We start from the raw sequence: 7403 nt of genomic DNA, 5'->3' as shown, positions 1-7403 counted from the left end.
GACACTACCCTTATGGAAGAAAGTGAAGAGGAACTCAAAAGCCTCTTGATGAAAGTGAAAGCGGAGAGTGAAAAAGTTGGCTTAAGGCTCAACATTCAGAAAACGAAGATCATGGCATCTGGTCCCACCACTTCATGGGAAATAGATGGGGAAACAGTGGAAACAGTGTCAGACTTTATTTTTCTGGACTCCAAAATCACTGCAGATGGTGACTGCAGCCATGAAATTAAAAGACGCTTACTCCTTGGAAGGAAAGTTATGACCAACCTAGATAGCATGTTCAAAAGCAGAGACATTACTTTGCCAACAAAGGTCCGTCTAGTCAAGGCTATGGTTTTTCCCTGTGGTCATGTATGGATGTGAGAGTTGGACTGTGAAGAAGGCTGAGCACTGAAGAATTGAAGCTTTTGAACTGTGGTGTTGGAGAAGACTGTTGAGAGTCCCTTGGACTGCAAGGAGATCCAACCAGTCTATTCTGAAGGAGATCAGCCCTGGGATTTCTTTGAAAGAAATGATGCTAAAGCTGAAACTCCAGTACTTCGCCACCTTATGCGAAGAGTGGACTCATTGGAAAAGACCCTGATGCTGGGAGGGATTGGGGGCAGAAGGAGAAGGGGACAACGGAGGATGAGATGGCTGGATGGCATCAGTGACTCGATGGACATGAGTCTGAGTGAACTCCGGGAGTTGGTGATGGACAGGGAGGCCTGGCGTGCTGCGATTCATGGGGTCGCAAAGAGTCAGACACGACTGAGCGACTGATCTGATCTGAAATACACTCTAATAAAAGGGCCACTGCTTCAAAAGCCTGGATATTAGATTGATTACTTTGTCTCATGAACTTGTGGGAAGAAATAAGAAATCATAGCAAATACTTTCATCAAAAACTTATCTGTCTTTGCATGATCTATTTCATCCTGTGATGCACCTTAACAAATAGTCAGCAATGGAAACAGGATGAGAAATTTTTGATACTTCTTTCTATTCTCAGATGTGAAAGGACAGATAGTTTTATGTATAAACTTTGTATCTTTTTAAGAGATGTGTACCTCCTTTACAAGCCATGAAATAGATGTAGGTATAAATTGGTACTACTAAAGATCTCTCCCTTTAGTGAGATTTTCCAAATTAGTATCCAAAGAAATGCTTTTGAAAAGGCTTTTCTTACTTGGTAGAAAACAATATTATTAGAGTAAAATGCACACTGATCCTAGTAAATAGATTAATTTCCCTCAATTTATGGCTTAATGATAGTTTTAGCATCCACCTACCTCTGTTTCTGCTTCTGCCCAAAGTCAAGCCTTTATCGTAGCTGGCTAATGTGTCTGTTCTTACATTTTTCTGTCACTGTTAAATTAATAAATGATACATGTCAATAAATAGTCACCTCATTTTTATTAAGAGGTAAATGTAGATTCTTTATTATACATTGAGTGAAACTATATCTTTTTAATTATGAATTCAGTTGTCAATAACCAGAATCACTAGCTTAAAGGCCAAAAAGTTTATTTTAAAATGCGTCCTCAATGAATGACTATTTATAGTGAGATGATACTACTCAATTTTATATAGTTTATTTTGTAGGAGGATTGCATCCCAATGTAAAGGTTTTATGCAACAAATTTCCTTCTTTGGCTCCTGAAGTTGGTTCTGGAAAGATTCTGGCTGCATTGTAATAGGCAAAATTGCACACCCTCACCCACACTTTCTGGTGATGTGCCATTTTCTAAATGTGTCCTGCCTGTTCTGAAATGAATATCAATAGCTGAGAGCAGTTGGAGAATGTTAACTGAGCTCTTGTGTTAATGAGAGGCAGTCAGTTTCCTAGACTGTGTCCCGTTTCCACGTGAATTTTCCAAATGATTTCTGTTTTTTTCTTTTTTAAACAGAATATTCAACACTAACATATCCAGACTTGATACTGCACTGGTTGACATTGGTATCAATATTTATTTTAAAGCCTGATGTAAAATTTGATCTATAGAAAGTTTTCAAACATGGTTTGATACCAGGTTGTAGTTTTAATCATCTACTTCAGTGTATTTTTCACTAATAAAACTCTTTGTGAATGTGGTCCTCTTCCAAAATTCCTATTTTTAAACTTCAGGGTTTGGGTATAGGTTACCTGGATGGGTGATTTTTAAAGTCAGTGGTCATCTTGAATATTGGCTTCTAAACTTTTAAAATTTTGAACATGGATCAATGAATATTTTATATGTGACATACTCTTACCACTGTGCAAGCACATATATACATTAATTTATGCTTGTTTCTGTTATGTACATTCTCCTTCGTGGATCACAGTCTTGTTGTGGTGAAGGGGCTTGTGTAACTCAATGAAGCTATGAGCCATGCTGTGCAGGGCTACCCAAGATGGAAAGGTCAGAGTGAAGAGTTCTGGCAAAATGTGGTTCACTGGAGGAGAAAATGGCAACCCACTCTAGTATTCTTGCCTGGAGAATCCCATAGACAATATGAAAAGGCAAAAAGATATGACACCAGAGTATGAGCCCCCCAGGTCAGAAGGTGACCATTATGCTCCTGGGCAAGAGCAGAGGGTAAGTACTAATAGCTCTAGAAAGAATGACGTGGCTGGGCCAAAGTTGAAATGACAGTTGTGGATGTGTTAGGGATGAAACTAAAGTCTGATGCTGTAAAGAACAATATTGCTTAGGAACCTGGAATGTTAAGTCTGTGAATCAAGGTAAATTGAGTGTAGTCAAGCAGGAGATGGCAAGATTGAATATCAACATTTTAGGAATCAGTGAACTAACATGGACGGGATTGGGTGAATTTAATTCAGATAACCATTGTATCTACTACTGGTGGGCAAGAATCCCTTAAAAGAAATAGGATCAACGAGTGTCTGAAATGCAGTACTTAATTGCAACCTCTAAATCGATAGAATGATCTTGCTTCATTTCCAACGCAATTCAACATTACAGTTATCCAAGTGTATGCCCCAATCATTGATGTCAAAGAAGCTGAAGTTGACCAGTTCTATAAAGACCTACAACACCTTCTAGAACTAACACCAAAGAGATGTCCTTTTCATCATAGGGGATTGGAATGCAAAAGTAGGAAGTCAAGAGATACCTGGAGTAACAGGTAAGTTTGGGCTTGGAGTCCAAAATGAAACAGGGCAAAGGCTAACAGAGGTTTCGCAAGAGAACATGCTTGTCACAGCAAATACCCTTTTCCAACAACCCAAGAGATGACTCTACACATGGACATTACCAGATGGTTCTTACTGAAATCAGATTGACTATATTCTTTGCAGCTAAAGATGGAGAAGCTGTATAGAGCTAGCAAAAGCAAGACCTGGAGCTCACTGGCTCAGGTCAAGAGCTCCTTATTGCAAAATTCAGACTTAAATTGAAGAAAGTAAGGAAAACCAATAGGCCGTTCAGGTAGGACCTAAGTAAACTCCCTTATGATTATACAGTGGAGGTGACAAATTTCAAGGGATTAGATCTGGGAGAGCACCAAAGAACTACAGATGGAGGTTTGTAGCATTGTACAAGTGGCGATGACCAAAACCATCCTCAAGAAAAAGAAATGCAAAAAGGCAAAGTGTTTGTCTGAGGAGGCCTTACAAATAGCTGAAGAAAGAAGAGAAGTGAAAGGCAAGAGAGAAAGCCAAAGATATACCCAACTGAATGCAGAGTTCAAAAGAATATCAAGGAGAGATGAGAAAGCCTTCTTAAATGAACAATGCAAAGAAATAGAGGAAAACAATATAATTGGAAAGACTAGAGATTTCTTCAAGAAAATTGGAGATCAAAGGAACATTTCTTGGAAGAATGGGCACGATAAAGGACAGAAATGATAAGGACCTAATAGAAGCAGAAGATTTTAAGAATGGGTGACAAGAATACACAGAAGGACTATTCAAAAAAGGTCTTAATGACCCGCCTTAGGAAGCATTACAGCGAATAAAGCTAGTGGAGGTGATGGAATTCCAGCTGAGCTATTTCAAATCCGAAAAGATAATGCTGTAAAAGTGCTGCACTCAATATGTCAACAAATTTGGAAAACTCAACAGTGGCCACAGGACTGGAAAAGGTCAGTTTTCACTCTAATCTCAAGGAAAGGCAATGCCGATGAATGTTCAAACTACCATACAGATGTAGTCATTTCACATGCTAGTAAGCTTATGCTCAAAATCCTTCAAGTTAGGCTTCAGCAGTACATGAACTGAGAACTTTCAGGTGTACAAGCTGGGTTTAGAAAAGGCAGAGGTACTAGAGATCAAACTGCCAACATTCATTGGATCATGAAGAAAGCAAAAGAGTTACAGAAAAACATCTACATCTGCTTCATTGATTGCGCTAAAGCCATTGGCTGTGTAGATCACAACAAACTGGAAAATTCTGAAAGAGATGGGAGTATCAGACCCTTTAGCTGTCTCTTGAGAAACCTGTCAGTGGGTCAAGAACCAACAGTTAGAACTAAACCTGGACAAACTCCTGGTTCAGATTTGGGAAAGGAGTATGACAATGTTGTATATTGTCACTCTGCTTACTTAGCTTCTATGCAGAATGAAGTGAAGTGAAGTCGCTCAGTCATGTCCGACTCTGCGACCCCATGGACTGTAGCCTATCAGGCTCCTCTGTCCATGGGATTTTCCAGGCAAGAGCGCTGGAGTGGATTGCCATTTCCTTCTCCGGGGGATCTTCCTGACCCAGGAATTGAACCTGGGTCTCCTGCATTGCAGGCAGACGCTTTACCGTCTGAGCCACCAGGGAATCCTGGTGCAGAATAGATTGTGCAAAATGCTGGACTGGATGACTCAGAAGCTGGAATCAAGATTGCAGGGATAAATATCAAAAACCTCAGATATGCAGATGATACCACTCTAATGGCAGAAAGTGAAGAGGAACTACAGAGCCTCTTGAGGGTGAAAGAGGAGAGTGAAAAAGCTGACTTGAAAAACATTAAAAAAACTAAGGTCATGGCATCCGGTCCCATCACTTCATGGCAAATAGAAGGGGAAAAGTGGAAGCAGTGACAGATTTTATATTCTTGGGTTCCAAAATGACTATGGATGATGCCTGCAGCCATGAACTTAAAAGACACTTGCTCCTTGGAAGGAAACCTATGACCAACCTAGTAGTAGTAGTTTAGTCGCTAAGTCGTGTTTGACTCTTGCGACCCCATGGACCTTAGCCTGCCAGGCTCCTCTGTCAATGGGATTCTCCAGGCAAGAATACTGGAGTAGGTTGCCATTTCCTTCTCCAGGGGATCTTCCTGACTCAGGAATCCAACCCGGGACTCCTGCATTGCAGGCAGATTCTTTACTGACTGAGCTATGAGGGAAGCCCCATGACCAACCTAGACAGCATTAAAAACAGACATCACTTTGCAGACAAAGGTCTGTATAGTTAAAGCTACGGTTTTTCCAGTAGTTACTTTCAGTATGAGAGTTGGACCATGAGGAAGGCTGAGGGCCAAAAAATTGATGCTTTTGAATTGTGATGCTGGAGAAGACTCTGGCGAGTCCCTTGGACTACAAAGAGACTGAAGGAAGTGAACTGTGAGTATTCATTGGAAGGACTGATGCTGAAACTGAAGCTCCAATACTTTGGCTACCTAATACAAATAGTTGCCTGTTGACTCATCAGGAAAAGTCCCTGATGCTGGGAAAGATTGAAGGCAAATGGAGAAGGGGACAGCAGAGGATGAGATGGTTAGATAGTGTCACCAATTCAATGGACACGAATTTCAGCAAATTCCAGGAGATAGTGGAGGACAGAGGAATCAGTCATGCTACAGTCCATGACTGTAGTCCATGGGATTGTAAAGAGTTGGACACGACTTAGCAACTGAAGAAAAACAACAAGATTATGTATATTATATAATGGACAAGAGTTAGAAATCAGAGGGATTTTTATGAATAAATATGTTTGAATATTTTATTCTTGAGCCCAGTGTACCCCACTTTGGAGACCACTGATTTAGAAAGCAAAAGATTATTCAGTATACTCACATGGCTCCTTTTGAGTCATCGCACTAATTCTAGTGATTTTTAGTAAATTTTAGAATGATATGACTTGAATATCACTTTTGTTTGCAGTCACTTGCTATCAGTTATCTATTAAGGGAATATGGTTACCAGTTTATGAAGACAAGGTCCTAAATTTTTATTATAAAATATGTGAGACATACAAAAAGTATAACCAAGGCCCTTATTTTTATTGAATACCTTGAAAAATAAAGCACTACCTTCTTCCTGCAGAACCATCCACTCTTTTGAATTTGTTGTTTCTTATTTCCATGAAACTGTAGACCTGTGTTTGGGCCCTAAACAATGAATTATTGTTTTGCTTGTTTTCAATTTTCTGCAATACATACTTATAATATGTTGCATGTATTTCTCTATAGCTTCCCCCATACATGTTGATTTTGGATAACTAGTTCATTCATTCCCACAGCTCTATGATATTTTAAAGTTTGAAAATGCCACAGTTTATTCTTCTGTAAATGACATTTAGTTTGTTTCTTTTTTTCCCCCTATTACAAATAATCCTGGTAGGGATTTTTAAAATGAAAATCCACTAGTATTTTTCTGGAATGTACCTAGGAGTAGAATTGCTATGTTGCAAAGCATGCACCCCTTCATATTTATAATACTCAAAACCAGAGTATATGGGAATTCTTCTTGCTCCTCATCCTTGTTAACAGTTAGTGTCATTAGGGTATTTAAGTTTTGCCAATTTGATGGATGTGAAATAATATTTATCTTTTTATCATATGTTTATTGGCTATTTACATTTTATTTTTGTAAAGTATTTACATATTTTGTTCAGTTTTCTGTTTTTTTTTTTTTTACCGAGTTTTCTCTGCTGGTATCATATTTGTGTACACACACACACACACAAACACACACACACACAGTGATTCAATGACCTTCAATAAAAATAAAAGATCTTTGTTTTTGCTGTCACATCTGGCCCTCGTTGGGTATCAAATCAGACCCCTCCCATTTAGAAAATTCATTTCTTTTTCTGTAAGGTAACATTACAGTGCAAGTAAGCTGTCATTTACTTACTAAAAGATATTTTAGGCGACCAAAAGGCTCCCTAGGTGATAACTCAGATAAATGCAGGAAAACCCAATAATCTAGCCTTTCTGTGATTCTCTTCTGAATACCTGCAGGCTTGGTCTAGACATGTGTGTCTTGATTTGTGCATGTCATCCTCTCCCTTGTTTCTTTCCTCCCCAATTCCAGTTCCCAGTGTTATAGATCTTGCCTTCCTGAAATTTAGATTGAAAAAAGACCTTATATCTTCATACATTTTGCAAGTCTGGGTGTCAAAGTGGAGGCATTCAGAACAAGCAGTGAAGTGGAATAGCTTCAAGCAGTGCTACTCTTAAGTGCAGTCTGCACCCAGGCAGCTCCT

General features: G+C 39.2%; 1 protein-coding gene and 1 non-coding gene across 4 annotated transcripts in view; one reads left to right on the top strand and one right to left on the bottom strand.

Moving 5' to 3' along the window:
* Nucleotides 1–7403, top strand: part of HECW2 (HECT, C2 and WW domain containing E3 ubiquitin protein ligase 2) — a 435976-nt gene that overhangs the window by 140945 nt on the left and 287628 nt on the right. The gene's annotated exons all lie outside the window — the stretch shown is intronic.
* Nucleotides 4676–4748, bottom strand: TRNAC-GCA. The gene has a single exon. It is a non-coding gene; the product is annotated as a tRNA-Cys (tRNA).

Source organism: Bison bison, unplaced genomic scaffold (assembly GCF_000754665.1).
Source record: "Bison bison bison isolate TAMUID 2011002044 unplaced genomic scaffold, Bison_UMD1.0 scf7180017864471, whole genome shotgun sequence".
Classification (NCBI taxonomy): domain Eukaryota; kingdom Metazoa; phylum Chordata; class Mammalia; order Artiodactyla; family Bovidae; genus Bison; species Bison bison.
Note: the sequence above shows the minus strand (reverse complement) of the source record. Positions and strands in the feature narration are given on the sequence as shown.